This window comes from Sciurus carolinensis, chromosome 4, assembly GCF_902686445.1.
Source record: "Sciurus carolinensis chromosome 4, mSciCar1.2, whole genome shotgun sequence".
Classification (NCBI taxonomy): Eukaryota; Metazoa; Chordata; class Mammalia; order Rodentia; family Sciuridae; genus Sciurus; species Sciurus carolinensis.
In genome coordinates, this window is record NC_062216.1 from 74,516,447 (window position 1) to 74,536,390 (window position 19,944).

Consider the following 19,944-nt stretch of genomic DNA (forward strand, 5'->3'; position numbering starts at 1 on the left):
GGTGAAAGGAATCTTTTGTATTTCCTTGCCTCTGCATTTTACTAATTAAAATCAGCAGGATCAAGACCAGGGTGTGACCCTGAGGATAAGGGTAGGCCTTATAGGGAGAGCCTTACACAGTGTTAGTGGTTTGCACTTTCTTTCTGAAAATTGTTTCTCCAAGTCAGGGGGTGGTGGGGTGGCAGGCCCAGGGAATGCCAAGAAATCATGAGATGGACTCTTTTCCAACATCTGATTTTCAGAATTAAAGTATTAGGTGTAAATTATCAAAGGTAACTATGTTTACTGCTCAGCTTCTTAAATTTGGCATTAATATGAAGATTTTACTAAAGGAGAAGAGATGTATTTTGACATTCTAATTTTGAAGACCTGGAAATGTTCTGACCCAAGTTTACTCTAGTGGTGAGGTTCATCTTCCACACTGTTTCTTTACCATTTTTAGCCAGAATTATGAAAATTGTCCAGGCTGCCCTAGAACTTGTGATATCCATGAAGCTTTAGGTTCCCAAGTAGTTTGACCTTTGGAAGCATAGGGAGTGTTTTCTGTTTTTCCATTACTGATGATTGAACCCAGGATGCTGTCTTCCTGAGCTACCTCTACAGCCCATGTGATGTTGAAATTAGTGAGACCAGTTCTCCCTAATTGCAGGGTGTGGTGTTCAGTGTGCAATCCCGACCTCCCAGACTCTGCAGTGGTGGGCCTTTCAGGTGTGCACTGCCACACCTGTTTTCTGAATCATAGTGTTTGGAAAGCACAGGAAATCCAGGTTTTGACTCTTTGCTACTCTGGAACCCTTGTGGCCCCATGTAATGAGTCCAGGTTATCTCACTAGAGGATGACTGTGAACTTGTGTGATGAGACAACGTCCTCAACACAGTCAACTTCTACAAGGCCCTAGAGGCAGGAGGGCCCCACACATCCCACCAACTCACTGCTCACACAGGAGTGAATACTACTGAGCTGCAGCAAATATAGCAGAAAGCAAAATCTTCCATTGTCTTTTTGCTGACCCTACACAATGTCAAGTAATCAGTGATGGTGTGTTTAAAAGACAGTGCTTAGGGAGAAAGCAAAAGTCAATGCATCCTCTGAGTTTTTGGGGTGGGTTTTCATTTCCCTCAGAAGAGATCCCACATTCAGATCACCTCCCCATGTGACTGCACACCATCTGACAACCACCTCCTGATTCCTGTGACATCCAGTGTCCCCAGTGCTGGCACCTGTTTCTAGGGCAGTAAGAAGGACATTACCTTCTTGCAGACCACGTGTCAGGGTGAGCTCTGCTGGGGCAGCCTCCCTTCCTAAGCATGTAAACAGAGCTACACTATAGCAGGATAGGGATCCACTGACAGCTGCTCACCCTGAGTCAGGTAGACAGAAACTAAGGCTCTGAAGTTCCAGGGTTTTTGAATGGTGGCTCCCCAAGTCCTGCTCCTAAGAGGATCTCTTGTGCATGGTGCCATCTGTGGGTTTGTGTCCAGGACATTACCAAGATCAAATGCATGTCAATTCTTTAGACTTTAAAACTTCAAAACTGAGATTCTACCTTCAGAGAAAACTTATTCTAGGCAGTCTGCCAGCATATTGACGCCTTTTTTGAGTGCAGATTGCTCACTGTCAGTCACCTATCTTCCGCCATTTGCCTGCCTCTCGCTGGTCCATCGCCTGCCTTACACTTATCCATCACCCAACGCACAAGGTTCACCTCCCGATCATCCGACTACAGTCAGCAAACTGATCGCCGACTGCCAGAGGAGCACCAGCTGCCTGCTGTTGCCTGGAAGTTCTCTGTCCCTGTACCTGCAGGTTTGATTACACGTGACTGCTGCCATTTTGAGACAACAGCCAGGCCCCATAGGACCACTGGCCGGACTGTCTGAGCCCCGTATCCAGGATCCCTCAGCCCGACCGATCACTCCCTGCCTCTGGGGCCCTCACATCGACTGACTGCTCCCTGCCACCAGGACCCCCAGACCAACTGACTGTGCCCTATCACCAGGACCCCAGACCGACTGATTGCACCTGGCCTCCAGGATCCCGCAACCACACCAAACACACCCGACCTCCAGGACCCCTGCCTAACCAACCACATCCTGCCTCCAGGACCTCCAGCTGACCATGTCCATACCCTGAGCTGCAGCTCCCCATTTGCCAACACATTTTGAAGCCAGAGCGGCCATCTTGGATAAGCCTGGAAGCCGTAGCTCTGATCTTTAGGTGGGGCAAATCCCATCCTGAGATGCCTGCTGGAGGCTTGAAGCTCATTGTCAGGGGCTATTTGATCTAGGATTGCATAGTGTCTGAATTGGGCACTGCTAATATTGATCTCCCCTTAAAGAAAGGGTTTTGGAAACCTATAGGGCCACTATAAGCCTATAGGGGGAAATCTGCAATACCCCAGATCTGCACTGCTAGGCGGGAAGATAAATGAACAACATGAAAAAACAAGGGAAGAAAATGATCCAAACAAATCTAGATTCTATAATAATAGAATCCAATGACAGTATGTTAGAGGAAATGTCAGAAAAGGACTTCAGATTATACATGATTGAGATGATTCGCGAAGCAAAGGATGAGATAAGAGAGCAAATGCAGGCAATGAATGATAATACCAATAAGCACCTGCAGGAAGCAAAAGATCATTTCAAAAAAGAGATAGAGATTCTCAAAAAAAAAACAAAAAAACAAAAAAATGGAAATCCTTGAAATGAAGGAAACAATAAACCAAATAAAAAACTCAATGGAAAGCATCACCAAAAGACTAGACCACTTGGAAGACAGAACCTCAGAAAATGAAGACAAAATATTTAATCTTGAAAATAAAGTTGCCCAAACAGAGAAAATGGTAAGAAATCATGAACAGAATCTCCAAGAACTATGGGACATCATGAAAAGACCAAATTTAAGAATTATTGGGATTGAGGAAGGCACAGAGATACAAACCAAAGGAATGAACAACCTATTCAATAAAATAATATCAGAAAATTTCCCAAGCCTGAAGAATGAAATGGAAAATCAAATACACGAGGCTTACAGAACACCAAATGCACAGAATCACAACAGATCCACACCAAGGCACATTAAAATGACAATGCCTAACATTCAAAATAAAGATAGGATTTTGAAGCCTGCGAGAGAAAAGTATCAGATTACATATAGGGGGAGACCAATAGGGATAGCAGCCGACTTCTCAACCCAGACTCTAAAAGCTAGAAGGGCCTGGAACAACATATTTCAAGCCGTGAAAGAACATGGTTGCCAACCAAGAATCCTATACCCAGCAAAACTAACCTTCAGATTTGAAGATGAAATAAAATCCTTCCATGAGATTCTACCTACCAACTCTGTGGAAATTGGCTGCAGTTATATCAGTAGAGCCACATAGCTGGGCTTAGGGGCACATACCCTTTGTTTCAGCATCCTGAATGAACGGGGCAAGAGAGTCGAATTTTGAAAGCCAGTTTTGGCAATGTAACAGGGTCCTCTCAAAATAAACAAAATGAGCTGTGGAAGAAGCTCTGTGGTACTGCACCCTGGGTTCAATCCACACAAGTGCAAGCAAAAGGGAAATTTACTTTTGAAAAAGTAACCATAATGGTATAAATGCCTAGAGGAGAAGATGGAGTCTCTTCTCATTATGACCTTGTGAGCTCTTCAATTTGTGTATCCTGTCTTTTCATGGTATCAATAGTGTGTGCACAGAGCCTTAGAGAGAGTGTTGGCTGGGGTATTCCACTTGCCATCACAATCATTTGGGATTCATGCCACCCAGGTAAGGGATGCAGTCCTGCTACACAGGTGAGAACAGGAGGCCTATGTGAGACCCAACTTCACAACCAAAGTGTGGTGTCTGATTCTGTTTTCTAAGTCCCTGGTCATCAGGGGTCTTGCACCAGGGAAGGCAGCACCTTGTGTTGACTTGGAATTCTCCCTTTTTTTCCCAGTCTCATCTTCCCAATTCTTTCTCTCTCACCTCCTCCAGGATGGTCTGTTTGTGTCCTGCCCCAGAGAACCCATGTGCTCTACTGGAAGCTCCATCAACAGCCCCACAGTGGTGGAGGTGGAACAGTCAGGAGAATGGATGGAGCATGCAACTTTACATCACTCAACATCAAATTTTATTACTTACAAACTTACAGTGCCATCCTCTATCATGAAACAACATAACAGTGCTAAAACCAAAATGGGCAAACTGAGAGAGGAGGGGAAAAAGGCATGGTGGGGGACATGGTGCTGTGTACTCTTCAGGAGCTGAAAATGGAAGGGTGCCACAGGGGCCAGGGCGTGGTTGTCACAGGGCAGTGGCAACCTCCAGCAACCTGGAGTCTCTGGCATACTGCTGCATGAGATTGATCTTACTGCCAGCAGAGGCGGCTGAGTTGAAAACACAGGCAAGGTGGCTGCCTCTCCCTGAATCTGGCTCTCCCTCTGAGAGTAGCCAGCCCCTAGCCCACAGCAGAATGTCTTCCCAGAGTAGGCATCACCAGCTCCAAGAGGTCAGGCTTGTCTGGCGAAGACCACAGGCCAGCTACCAGTGGCACAAGCATGGTTTCCTTGGCGCACACATTCAGTGATCCATCCCAGACCCCTCATCGGAGGCCTCAGACTCACTGGCTTCTGTGTTCTCCAGCTGTGTGTGCAGGCCCTGGACATGGGAGGTCACCTCTGCCTTCCACTTGATGAGATGCAGGAAGCTCCTGAGAATATTCAGGTTGTCCGGGGACCCCACAAAATCTTGTGGGTATAGATGTAGCCATGTCTCAATGATGGAACACAAGGCCCTGGGGAGTTGAGTGAGGCAGGGAGCCATGAGGGGCTGGGCCTCTCTTTTAACTGGAACCAGCTAATGTCCCCTGACTGATGGGATTCCCAAAGGGTGACTGAATATGTCACATGCACTAGGGCAAATAGAGGAAAACTGAGGCTTGGGTGTGTATAACATGCTCCCCATACCTGCAATCTCACCTCAATATGGAAAAGCGTGGGCAATCATGGCTGGGACGGGCTATGTGAGCATTGATCCACACAGGGCCCGACTCTGAGTCCCCAGTCCCTCCACCATTCCTTGGATACCCAGAATCCCACCACAGCTCTCTGCTTTCTTTCTACAGGGAAGTGCCAGACCTCAGCCTTCTTCTGGAAGTCACACAAAGTGGGGACCAGGACTTGGACGAGCCCTCCTCAACAAAGGCCACCCAGGTGAATCCCTGTGGAGTCAGGAGGCCACCCTCTTGACCCCAAATCCACTCACTGCTGTCCTCCAAGGTTCTCCTCCACCAGGTCTGGCTGGAAATTGTCATAGCTAGAAAGGGAAAAGTGGGTTTCACCTGTAACATCCTGTGCCCCTCATCTGCCTACATGCCTGGTGGGCTTGACTAACTTCCTGACAATATAGAAAGCTCTCAAGTCTGGCAGGCTTGTCTGTGCTGCATCCTCAATGATGGGTTAATGCTTGCAATGTAGGGTCTTCATATACATACATCGAATCTTGATTGAAACCATGCACTCCTTCCTATCTATCTGTAGGCCAGGGCCCCCTCAGTTCACCCGTTATCCCTGTTTGACCTCCATTTAGGTCAGGGACCCACCCAGATGCAATCCCCTTACTCTTTCCCACATGTGCAAACAACTTCCCAGTGGCCTCAGTGCTGTTTGTTTAAACATAGAAAAGTTCCTTACAGAGGATGGGACAGGCCCACAATAGAAGTCCAGAGTCCCTGGCAGCCTGTGCCATAGGACCAGATCTGAGGAAAATACTCTAAAGGTTCCTCCTATGTGGACTTCTAAATAGACCAGCAGGGTTCTCCTCTGAAAATACTACATTCCATAGACCTGTCTGAGGTTCAGAGAGATACCTGGCATGGCCAACACCATGCCACACGATGACTCTGTTCCAGGGTTTAGAGGTGGTACACACCTTTGACTCAGCAACTTCAGCACTTTCTGGGAACTGGTCACACTTTCGTGTGTACACAAAAACTCAAGGAACCAGGAGGGGTTCCCCCTCTGCCGGGAAGTCTCCAGCTCAATCTTAAGCTTCTGTTGTACAAGACCTACGAAGGTGTCCACCAGACCAGACACGTCCACTCTCGACTCTTTGTTTCCTCCCTAGTTTCCGGGATGAAAGAGCAACATTTCAACATGAAAGCAGTAGTCATCACCAAAACGACTCCCTGCTAGTCAGTCATGTGTACACAGAACAAATGATTTTCACTCTATCTTCTCAGTCAACATCAAACACAAACGCACGCACACACACACACACACACACACGTACACACAAACGGTGAAGGTTCAGGACTCTCCAAGGAGAAATCCCAGAGGTGGGCTTGCCTTTACTCACCTGCAATGGTCTGTCCTGTCTCACCTCAGGTCTCCTTGGAAATAATCGCCAGAGTCTTGGTGACCTAGCGCTAACCCAGCACCTCAGGACTCTTGAAAGGCCCCTACTCAGGGCTTTCCTGAGGCCTGAGCATGGAGAGATGGGGAGACAATGAGAAGCCATGTCTCATTGAGACTTTTCAACGAGAAGTCTGTGCTTACCGTCTCAGCACAAGTGAGTGAACTGGGACTGTATGAGGACTGTTGGTGCCTAGCTACTAGGGTTCCAAGTTCCATATGTTCCATGGCCAAGGAAGTGAGGTCACTTCCTGGGGGACTTTTTCCCTGAGTCCCTTTCTCACACAACATGGTTCCAATGGCCCCCTGGGGTTCTGGCTGCTCCCATCTTCCATGACCTATGCCCAAGTGGACACAGCTCTACCATAACTCTTTGCATCTGGGCTCAGAAGGACCCAGTCATAGCCAGCTGTCCTGGTTTGGGCAGACAGAGCCTTTTCTGACATCTCCTGTTTTTACCACATGTGTGACCCTGAAGAAGTCATGGTGCCCCACAGGGCCTCCAGAGCTTCCCAACATGTTCCCTAAGATCCTTGCACCATCTGCTTTTCAGGTTGTCATGAGGTGTATGTGGTCCATGCATCCATACATAGTCTGCCTGAGAAATGCTGATGCAGGAGACTTGATTTTGTAATGCACCTTCGTACAGATGACACAACTTAGGAAGGCGAGGGACAAAGGATGACATGCAACTCTACCAAGACCTCAATGCCACAGTGAGAGAGGGTAAGTCAACCCCTCTCTTGGCCCTGAATCCCAGTGTGCAGCACTGGAAGACATTAGGGTGTGATTTTCAGAGAGAGCCTCCCTTGCCTTTGACATGCCAATGGCTTCTTTTGACATTTGGAATGCTCCAATGTCCCCTCCAATCATAGGATGTTGCTACACTACAATGGATCCCAAACACCACAGCTGCCTTGAGCCCCACACCTCCTGCTCTCTGTCCACTGAGTGGCATCACATAGGCATCTGGTGTCTAAGGAACAGAAATCAGCCGGAGTCATGGACTATCACTTGCAACTTGGAGTCATGAGAAAACCTCCTTTCTGTCTGGCTCCATAACCCCCCAGCAGGATCACTGCTGAGATTCTAGAACTTTGTTGGACAAGTTGGTGTGGGAGCAGGCAGTGCTCCTGTCCCCCCTTGAATTCTCAGAGATATTACATTTCTCTGCTTCCATTTCTAAGTGCCTCACTTAGGTGAAAATATTTGGGTTGTAAAATTCACTGATGCACAAAATATATCAAGATGCAAGGAGTGTGGGAACTGGCCAAACGTCTGTCCCAGAGTATGGTCATCACCTAGTGGGTGGAGGTCCCATTCTCCATGTCTTTAGGGACAGGCAACATTGCTTCTTTCAGGGTGAATGCAAGACACTTCCATTTGTTTTGGGTACAGTTTAAGGCACACACTTGCCTCTAATTCTTCCAAATCAAAGAAACATACTCCAGCAGTATGAACAAAGCATCACCTCAGAAGGCATTCTTGATTCAATAGCTGAGGGAAGTGAGCAGGGAGAAGAGACAATTCAATTTTGAGGAACGGTGTGGGAACAGGAGACCACTCGTGGCAGAGGTACTCATGAACCTAAACATGTTTACTGAATACCCTGTGCTCACTGATTAATGGGACACAAGGAACTGATGATTATTCTTCCTCCTGTGCAACTTCAAGAATTTGCTAACCTTCCCAGGAGACTCACAGAGCACAGACTGCAAAGAGTCTGCTTCTGTCATTACCTCCAAAGGGGAGAAGCACATGGGAGACAGTGGACAGGAAAGACTTGAAGAACAATACTGACATGCAAAATGACCCTTGTGGGAGAACTGCCAGCACCTGGCAAAGCTGTCTGCATGATGGTTCCTGGAATGTGCAGAAGAATGGCAGCTAGGAAGGGATCAGCAGAAGGAAGACCAGCAACTCAGAATGGTGATGGGCTTCTGCACTCTGATGCTCCTTTCAATTTGCAAAAGGGAAATGGCCCTCCTGTTCTAAGCTGCTACAGGGCAAAGGAATGGAAAATTCTGCCTTCTTATGTCCTACACCTACAGACAGGCATACATTTCATGGCCTTGGCTGATAACATTCCCTATCTCACTACTTTTCTTCAGCCAGGAGTGAGAGTCCTGGAGCAACTTCTGCATAACACAGGGGAACATGCAATAGGCAGAAGTTCTGTCAGTATGAATGTCATTCATTAAAACCTGGACGTTAACTAGGACAGCTATGCATATTTTCTCTCTTTGGGTCATTCCTCTGGAAGCGATTCCTATTTGTTCTGTTCTGCTCTTTACGTAATTCTCCAAAACAGAACAAAGACTCCACAGATTCTGGAAGAAATTATGATATGAGCACGTTGATTCCTTAGCTGTGGACTTGGAGTTCAGGTTCAGGTTTCCATAATCTCAACCAAATTCTTATGAGACACAGCCATATCCTTTCTCCATTGCCAATTCTCTTGTCTAAGCTGCAGTTGAACAATCAGGAATGGGGGTACCTCAGGGCACAGCTTTCTGTCTGAGGAGAGACGGAGGGCTGGCCTTTGTTGTACTGACCATTGGAAAGTCCTGCACATTTCTCAGTTCACCCAGGAGGGGCATCTGAGTGTTCCTTAATTGCTTTCTTGTGAAAGACAGGTCAGTGCTCAGGAAATGTACCCAGAGGTGTTTGACCAGGCTGTCCAGATGCTGAAATTCATCCCAACCCAGAGGAGTAAAGGTGCCTGGCAGGATGTGTAAGACATAGTTATGGCATTCATCATTAGAATACAGAAGACATCAATGAATCCACAAAGAGGATTCAGACAAGGCCATGGTTGAACACCCTCATCCTCTTGCTCTCCAGTCTTTAACCACAAAGGATTTTTTCTTTTGAACAAGGCCTCCTGCTGTCACAGCAATATGCCCTGTCATGGCTCCGAGCATTGGGTCCACTCCCGTGAAGCCCTGGTGTGAAGAGTTTGGGACCAGCTCTTGCCTAAGGTCCATGAATGGCCTGAGTGAGCACCAGGATGACTCCAGAAGTAGACTTCTCCTTCACACGGATTGCACAGCTTACCCCCAAAGGGTCAGCCATGCTGTGGCATCCCTCACTTTGGGCCACCAAGAAATGAACCAGACAGCATCCTTGATGGTTGCTACATGAATAGGCTCCAGTATCATCTAACTTTTTCAGCCTTAGCAGCTTCATGGAAGAGGCTCTGCAGTTTCAACATGTGTGAATCTCAACTCTGTCAATTTTTAGACATGAAGTATTCTCTCCTATCCAGTTCCTTTTATTCACTAGAACTCCCAGAATTCTCTAGCACATGTCAGGCTGTGGATGATATTCCATACCATGCTAAGAGGTACTTTTGTTTTTTTGCCTTTTGTCCTCCCTTTTCAACCTCTCTGAACTTACTGCATGCTGTCGTTTCTTCTTCAATGCCACTCATGCCCTCAGAAAGGTGACTTTCTCAATTTTTTTTTTCATCTTTAGGTTCTCTCCTTGCTTCTCTGCCTCCACACTTAGTATATGTTTTTATGATTTTGTCGACCCACCACCAGAATACAGGCTTCTATATTCGAAAATTCATTCCAATATTATGTCTCTGCTCTAACTTTGTTCCTTGTTTTATTACTTTATTTTGTTTCATTTAATTTTATTTATTTCTGTTGTTCATGTTATTGAGGATTGATCTCAAGTAGTCATCTATGATAGGTAAGCAAATATCTTTATTCCTGAGGATTTCCTCTTGTTATATAGATACCAGGTCTGTTCATTTGCCAAGGATGGCCTGGGTCCTATGGTCCTTCTACCATGCTAACTTGGTCATTAGTATAAGAGACTGGTATCACCCTGTGTGGCAAATGAATGATACCTAATTTCTTTGGTTTTATATGCAATACCCAGTGTGTACAATGCAGACACAGAGTAAGTGCTGTAAAAACAACTAACTGCATGTTGCTCAGCTTTAGAATATATGCTCAGGGTGAGGTTGAATCCAGTTGAAGTGTGACTCTGGGGAGCTGAAGGAGTAAATGTAAAGTTCAGGGCTAGCCAGACCACTAAGGGAAACCTACTTCAAAATGTTTGAAAAAATATGCATATGTAAACATCAGTAAGAAAGGGAATGAAGCAAAGTGGTAGAGGACATGATAATTTCAAACCCACAGAGAGAGAGGAGGACAGACACAGAGAGAAATAGAGAGAGAGATAGATAAAAAGGAAGTGTTATAGGGCAGTATAATAAACATTAAGTAGTATAGGAGAATCAGGACCTTGGCTGAATTACTAGTGTGGAAAAAAATATATTAATTCATTAAGAATAGAACAACTTACAGAGGTATCTATAGGCTCACAATGTCTACATAAAACATCATATCTTAAAATGAATTTTCAGAGGCTTTGGTTCCCACATAGAAAACAATTCCTTGGCCTTGAAGGAATCACAAAGAAATGAAAAGCAAAACAGTACAAAACCATTTCCAAACAGGTGAGACAGCTTTGCAGTTCTGTGACAGGAAACATGAGGGAGAACCATGAATAGTGGTGTGGGCGTGTACTAACTTTTGGACAGATCCCTGGGGACCAGGACAAGAACTTCCCTCCAGGAGCAATGACAGAAAGCAAAGAGTGCTCAGTGAGGTAGTGATGCTGGACCCCAGCCGGGAGCCCAGTTTAAGTTGCCTGGCCAACAGTTCAAACTGCAGTGCTGCGGGTGGCCAACACCGTGCCTCACTGCTGCTTGTAGTCCTGTGTTGAGCAAAATGGTGCTGGGGAAGATACAAGCCTTCCCCGAGAGCGGCCACCACCCTGTCAGTCACCCCAAGCCGCCCCTTTTCAGCCAGCAGCTCAAACCCGCCTCTGGGCTGTTGGATGCCTACTGCGGGCTGCCACGAGCGCCCTTGGAGGAAGTTCAGTGGGCCTTGTGGCAAGGCACTGAAGATCAGGGCCCCTGAACCTGGGTAGCGAAGGCCTTTCAGTCAGGGATGGGCTCCACCAGTGGCTAGTCAGGCCTGGACTGCTCAGGGGATGCTGCAGTTGCTGTGGTTTCTGTAGGATTGTCTCTCCTCATACCTGGGCAGCAGCCTCACGACTGTCAGTTTCTCTTTTGATTGCAATATGAGACTCATTTTTATATGGCCTTAAAATTTTTTTAAAAAAGGAACAATCTTTCTTCAGACAGATAAGCAGTGTAGAGTTACCAGGATTAACTCTAGGCTGGTGGTGTAAAGCGAGTTCATATGCAAATGGATTCAAATGCACACAGATAACCACAGCCTGCCTTCCTCTCTTCCACCTGCATACTTTCCTTCTGGCTGTTGTAGACCTTTTCCTTTGGCAGGTTGTGGTGTGCAAGGCCAGGCCTGGGTGTGGCCATTGGGAGAAGGAGGCACCAGCGCCATCACCTGGTGGAAAGCTGCAAGCAGTGGCCAGCCTGCATCTTTGCTTGTGGAGGACAGAAGGTGAAAGGAATCTCTTTATATTTTCTTGCCCCACCCTTTTACTAATTAAAATCAGCAGGATCAAGACCAGGGTGTGAACCTAAGGATAAGGTAGGCCTTAACTAGGGAGAGCCTTACACAGTGTTAGTGGTTTGCATTTTCTTTCTGAAAATTATTTCTCCAGATGAGTGGGCTCATGGGCGGGGGGAGGTTTGCAGGGAAAGCCAAGAAATAATGAGATCAAGTCTTTTCCAACATCTGATTTTCTGAATTAATGTATTAGGTTGTGCGTTATGGACAGTATCTTTGTTTACAGCACAGGTTCTTAAATTTAGCATAAATTTGAAGATTTTGTTAATAGAGAAGAAATGTATCTTAACGTTCTAGTTTTGAAGAACTTGAAATATTCTGACCCATTGTTACTCTATCAGTGCAGCACATCTTCCACACTGTTTCTTTTTGTTTTTGAACCAGTATCTGGACATTTGCCAAGGCTGGCCTGGTAGTTGTGATGCTCCCTGAAGCCTTAGGTCCCCAAGTGGTTTTGCCTTCAGAAGCACAGGGGGTGTTTTCTGGTTTTCCAGTACTGAACCCAGGATGCACCTGTGATGTTGAAATTAGTGGGACCAGGTCTCACTAATTGAAGAGTGTGGCTTTCAATGTGCAATCCTGACCTCCCAGACTCTCCTATGGGGGGCCTTCCAGGTGTTCACTGCCATGCCTGTTTCCTGGCCCAGAGTGTTTCGAAAGCTCTGGAACTCTGGGTTTTTACCCTTTGCTACTTCTGGAACCCTTGTGGCACCATGTAAATGAGTCCAGGCTATCTCACTAGGGGATGACTGTGAACTTGTGTGATGAGACAACGTTCTCAACACAGTCACCCTCTACCAGGCCCTTGAGGCAGGTGGGCCCCAGACATCCCACCAGCTCACTGATCACATATGCATGAGGCCTACTGAGCTGCAGCAAATCTGGCACAAAGCACAATCATCCAGTGCCATTGACTTCATATTGCTGACCCTCCATAATATCAAGTAAATCAATGACAGTCCTTTTAAAAGCAAAAGCCAATGCATCCTCTGAGTTTTAGGGGTGGGTTTTCTTTTCTCTCAACTGAGATCCCACGTTCAGACTACTTTTCTTTGTGACTGCACACCACCTGAAAATCACCTCTTATTCCTGTGACATGCAGTGCACTCAAGTGCTGACCCCATCTCTAGTGTTTTATGAAATATGTTGCCTTCTTGCAGACCCCTTGCCAGTGTGGTCTGAGGTGGAGCGCCTTGCCTTCTTAAGCACCAAAGGAGAGTTGCACTCTACCAAGTAAGCATCCCACCCAGTGTTGTTCTTACTTAATCAGTAGGCTGCACCTAGGTCTCTGGTCTTACTAGTTCCAGTGGTTTTACTGGTTGGTCTCCAAGGCCTTATTCTTATCAGTATCCCTTATTCATCTTGACTTCAATGAGTTTGTGTTTAGGATTTTACTAAGGTCAAATGCATGTAAATTTTTAGACCTAGACTTCAACACTGAACATCTATCCTCCAATTCTGTGGAAATCTGTAGTGGTTCTCTTAGTAAATCCAGATAGCTGGATCTTGTATCAAGCATGTTTTATTTCAGCATCCTGACAAATCCAGGTAGGAGGATCTCAATTTCAAACCAGTCTGGCAGGGCTGGGGAGATGGCTCAGTTGGTAGAGTGCTTGCACTGCAAGCTCAAGTCCCTGAGTTCGATCCCCAGCACCACAAAAAAAAAGGAAAGTCAAATCAGTCTGGCATATTAGTGAGATCCTCTCAAAATATTACATAATTCCTTTTTTATTTTATTGCTGATTGATCCCAAGTTGTCTCACATGATAGGTAATCAATGGACTATATTACCAATAATTTCTTCTTTTCATTTTTATTTGGGGTCTGCTCATTTTCCAGGCTAGCCTGAGACCTATATTCCTCCTGTCACAGCTAACCAGGTTATTTGCATTAGAGATGTGTATTGCCCTATGTGGAAAAGGAAAAATTTCTAATCTGTTTGTTTTCATATCCAATGTCCAGCATTTACACTGCAGACACACAGTAAGTGCTCAAAAACAACTGCTTGTTGCTGGGCTCAGCATTAGAGTATGTGCTTATGGTGAGCTCGCCTCCACCTGTAATGCAACTTAGGGAACTGAGGCAAGAGAATGGCCAGTGCAAGACCAGCTTGGCCAACTAAGGGAAACCTACCTCAAAGTTAAAAAAAAAAAACACATACGTATGTAGACATGTGCATGAAGGGAATGTAGCTGTTGTAGAGTACCCCTGGATTCCAGACCGAGAGAGAGAGAGAGAGAGAGAGAAAGAGAGAGAGAGAGAGAGAGAGAGAGAGAGAGAGAGAAGGAAAGGAGTATAGCTCAGTGTAAAACATCTTAACTAGTATGATAGCATCAGCCCTTTGTCTTCCTTTCTTTCCTTCTCTAAAAGAAGCTAAAATCCTTTACTGTGTCTTATTCATCTTGTGTTCTTTAGGAACCCAGCACTTCTTGGACATATACAAGTTCTCATTAGTTCTGTTGAATTCATGTTTTTATTTCTGGAATCAGTCCCATTAACTTGAAGTGTGTGTCGATCACACAAAATTATTTTGTTATATCCCATACATGGAGAGAGAGCTGCTAAGAACATATGTCAGTTTGCAGGATTATTTATAAGAATAGTATATACTGTAAACTTTTGATAACGGTGAGTTTCCTGGATGAAAGTAAGAAAATTAGGGTTATTTGTTCAGTGGAAAATATTTACATTTGTAAATATACAAATGCTTTAGAGAAGTTTTACTACTTTAGATTATTGGCCTTGAGTATAAATACTTGGTTATTCTATAAAAATCTGCCCTTCCTATGGTGTTGTCTTATGTGCTGGTGAATGAAAACTGGTGTTTTCACTTGTTTTGGAAACTAGTGACTTTATTTAGTGTGAAGAGTGGTTCTAATCATAAGCCTAATAGGCTGTCAAAGGGAAGGGTATCAGTCAAAATTAGACAGTAACAGTTGGAGGTTCCAATGCAATAAAATTATACCTTGAAATTATCAGGACAAGTCAACAATTGAAAATTAGCTTCTCTAGCAGATTTGAAGAAAGTTGACTTCCTAGGCAGGATTAGAGGATAGGCACATAGAGACAGAACTCCTAGATGGGAATGGGTAAGGGAGCAATGTCTCAACTCTATTGAGAGAACAATGTGGTTAGAGTTTTCATGAACACTATTCTGTCTTGAAAAATATGTAGAAATAAGGAGCTCCTGTTCTCACGTACTCTGGACTTCACTGTTGCATGTATTTTATTGCTTGCATTACAAGTCCTCAGCTACACTGCAGACTTCGTAAGGGTTTTCCAGTTTCTTTACTGTGGCTTGTTTGCTTTATAGAAATGAAAGTTTTTGCAATTAAAATTATGGTGTTGTTGTTTTTCAAGAAATAATATGTGTGCATGTGTGTGTGTGTGTGTGTGTGTGTGTGTTATGTTTTATAAAAATTGTTCTGATGTTGGGAGATTTTGAACATGGTAAAGTAAACTTCACCAAGAAAATTATATTAAATTTTAGTGCACATCAACATTTTAACCGTTCAATTCTGTATTCTGAAATTATGAAAGAATCACTTCACAGTTATTTTATTAGCACCCATCAAAAACTTTTCAAATCACAAAGGGCCTGCGTACTCTGTGTTGCGTGAAGAAGTAAAGTACATGTTCCAGGGGCAATCATTAATCTGTAAATAATGGTACAGTAAGAATTTTATTTTTTAAGTAAAAGACAGTAAGAAAAAATATTAAGACATATGTCTTATTATTCTTACATCTTATATATGTTAATCAGACATAACATTTTTGGTCCAATCTTAGTCCAATTTCTATTGATAATAAGAACTAACAGATGATTTTAGTAATTTAAGTTGAATCAAGATCTCAAAAGCATGAAATGTCTTTAAATAAAAATAGTAATAGGTTAGCAGAACAAAAGGAGGACAGACCATGAAGTGCAGCAGATAGGAGTTTTAATTTTCAATTTTTTTTTTCAATCAACATCGGGAAATTAGAAAATCTCAGTTTAATGATTGAAGTCACTGGAAAAATTAAATAACAAATTAAGATTTGGTATAGATCAATATCCAACAATCTTAAAAACAAAGTGTTATAATCTGTAAATTTCCTAATATTTGGTTTGATTATCTCCTATGTATTTGCTGTCTATTTTTCTAAATCAGGAGGAAAGAATGCTCATGTTAAAAGAAATCATTGATATTGACCGGATTTGTGTTTGGTTGAAACTTTAAAAAAATTTTTTCATTTTGCCTTCTTGTGTTTAGGAGAAAATGAGATAATTATATAACACTATTCCATAAGGTATTATACTTTTATTCAAAACATATTCAATTTATGTCAGTTGCCATTTATTTTAGATTTTTTGAATGGCAAAATGAGCATTGTTACTTAAAATGTTGATCTCTACATACTTGAAGAAGCTGAATCATCCAGATTTATTTATTTACCTATACATTTTCCACTAAAAGAGAGTTACAACTAATTTTTTATAGTATTTCTATCAGATTAAAAATTATTTGGGGCTGAATTGTGGCTCAGGGTTGGAGTGCTTGCCTGGCATGTGTGAGGCATTGGGTGTGATTCTCAGCACCACATCAGAATAAATAAAATAATGTTCCACAGATAACTATATATATTCACATATATTTATATATATACACATATATATATACATATATACAAATATTTATATATATAAATTATTTTAAAATTTTATCATTGAATTTTATTCCCTGAGATTTTGGATTACTTCAGGTACTATGTTACTGAATTTGATTTTTTTTTTATAAAGCAGACACATTCTCCTAAAAAATCAAATGACTGATTCTGTGAGGAAGTTAGTGCCAATAGGTGAGGATTCCTAATTGAATTTGGCTAGATTGATGTCTTCATAGTTTAGAGTCTTCACATATAATTGTTGAAGGAGTCCATAAAATACTGCTCTGATGTCATTCAACTGTAATCACAAGTGGACATTTTCTCCCTAGGTACACCTATGGCCTGTTTTTGTAAGGAAAAACTGAAATCCGAGTATGCATAAAATTTTTTTTTCTTCTATGTGAGAAATAAAATGAAATATGTGAGCATTTTATTGCTCACAGGTATTAACCATGATCTTTACTTTAACAAAAAAATGTCTCTCTCAGTTTTGGCTATTATTCTTCCTTTGATTTTATTTACAAAATGATTAAGCAATGTTATTTTATTTTGTGAATAATGGAGAATACAATTAAGAAGGGTGAAAAATAAGGAGAAAATTTCTTATACTCTAGGCAATGTAAATTGTTCATACCTTATAGTATGAGTCTGATTGTCCTGAAGTTACTCACCAAAATTGGTGACCACCCTCTAGGTAAATATCAACAATTGCAAATATAGGTAAAAAATCTAATTTTGCATAGGAAATGCAGGCTAAAAAATGTTAATTGAATTTATTCCACATCAGTGGCACATCTTTGCACTGAGGTAGTAATACAATTGAAATATTTTACCTAGTGACAGGTGTTCACTCAGCTAATATATTTTTTTCTCTTTATGAAAAAAATAGCAATAAAAAAATCTGATGCAACCATCTCTATGTGAGAAGTTTTATTTATTTGAAACAGATTCCTTGGAGTGAGTTTCCTGAGTCAAGGGACCTATAGATTGATGCAAATATAGAGATCATTTTGAGAAATATTAGCATATTGCTATTCATAATATTTTAGGCATTTGAATTTTTTGCAAAATATTAGAATATACTTCCCAAGTTATTTCCAGCAATATATTTAGGATTTTAATTTTTTAATCATTTTGGTTGATACAAATTTATTTTAACATATATTATCTAATTACTAGCTAATTTGAGCATATTTTAATATTTATGTTTTCAATTTGGATTTGGTCTTTTGAGAACTCTTGAATGGCTCTGTTTTCCCCTATTAATACAAAATTGAAAGTTTCTTTCATTGTAAAGATTATTCTCCATTTTCTAAGCAATTTTTTCCAGTCTATTTAAATAAATCAAATCATTGACATTGAAATTGTGCTATTTTTGACATCCCCAAAATTATAGGCTTAGGGGAAAAACGTCTGATTTGCCCTTCTGTTGTTCATGTAACTATATAAGTATGCTTTATGATGATTTCAATTTTTTCAGTAAAGATAAAATTAATTTTTGATAATGTTTAACATGTTTTGTTTTCTCCCACGTGGATATTGAGTTTATAGCACCCATTTTATATGTTTGCTTTTCCTCTTTATTCTAAATCACACTTATGTTTCTGTATAGTATGGGTTTTTATTATATTCTTATGTTATTTTGAGTTCATCAATCATTTATTTTAGCCTTCATCTTATTAATTCCATTTCCTAATAGTTTTAGATGATGCTTTAAATTTACAGTCATCCCACCCTATCAATACGAGTAGGTTCCAGAACCCACATATATGCCAAAATTTGTGGCTAGCCAAGACCCTTCTATAAAATAGTACAGATTTGCACATCCTCTAGTATACTTTAAACCTCTCTAGAGTACTTATGCTATCTAACAATGTAAATGTGATGTCAATAGTTGTTATATTGTATTACTAAGGGAAAAAACATGTAAAAAAGTCTTTTTGTGTTCAGTGCAGGTGAATTTTTTTCAAAAAAAATTTTTTCATGGTTGGTTAAATCCACAGTTGTGGGACCAATGAATACAAAGGGCTGACTGTGTTAGTGACTTCATTTAGTAATACACACATTCAGTGTTTTACATTTTCCTTTCACCACCCAATTTTAACATCATTTGATGCAAAGTATTTTTCCTTTACCCTAATATCTAGATTCTTACTGGTTTACCTTACTTTTCTCTTTGATTGAAGAGTTACTTAAAAATGTTTTTCTCCTAATTTCAAAGTCATTAAGATTCCTCTGACCACTTTTAATTATTTCTTTTTAATTTGTATTATTTAGAAAAAATAGAAGTGATGTTTTTGATAAAGTAGTTTCTAGTCTGGCAGGATACACACTCCACAATCAGCACACTTGTTTAGCTCTAACACCTTTGAACTGTCTTTGCGTGGGGTTATATAATGTACTTGTGTGTATAAGTTTATTCATCCTTATAGTGGCTGTAATGATATTGCCCAGTTTATGTGACAGTTTTTAGGACTAAATGAATTGACAGATTTTCTAATATTTAAAAATTAAAATAATAGATATTTTTTCAAATATAACAAAATCTAAAACTTTTTCTTTTTCCCTGTTACTGGTAAAAGGTTATTTATAGATATTTCCTAATTTTAAATAAACAATTGAACTTAAGAAGTGTTTAATGATGGTACACCTTTGAAGAATGATTCTGTTCCACCTGTTTTAGTAGCTTTCAAGATAGTTTTAATATCTTGCTTTTGAAATATCATTCTTTAACCTCCTCCCATTGATACTGCTTTCAAAAGAATTTCTTTCAAATCTGTAAAATAAAGACTATCTTCTTTACCTTGTTTGATAGACTGATGTAATTTTTTTCTTCCTCCTGTTTCTTCTCCTTTAATTTTTCTTTAGTTATTTCAACAGTCATGGGTGGTGGTGGTTATATACCTTTACCAAAACCTTATACTTTGAAAAATTTTCTTTAATATCTAACTTTTTCACTATATTTTCTCTTTATTTTCAGTTGAAAAATGATTGTGTTTCTCAAATTATACATACGCAAGTATTCCAACTTTATTGTTCTGGATTTTTTATGATATTTAATAGTAATGTAATTGTTTCAGAATTTGGGACAGGTAAGGATTGCATTTTATGTACAGCCTACAATACCAATTTACTGGGAAGAAGATTATTGAGTTAGAGTATGCACAAAATATACATCAATTATTGCTCAAACTGGTAAAATGTTATATTTTTGCCCTTAGGTCAACTCAAGGCTTGCTTTTGAATAAAATTCTCCTAATTATATTTAAAATAAAATAATTACATAAATGTTATATGATTTTATCTGTTTCTGTGACTTCATTAACCAGAAGTAGAACTGAACTAATAACTTAGCTATCCCTTTTTAACTTTGTATATATT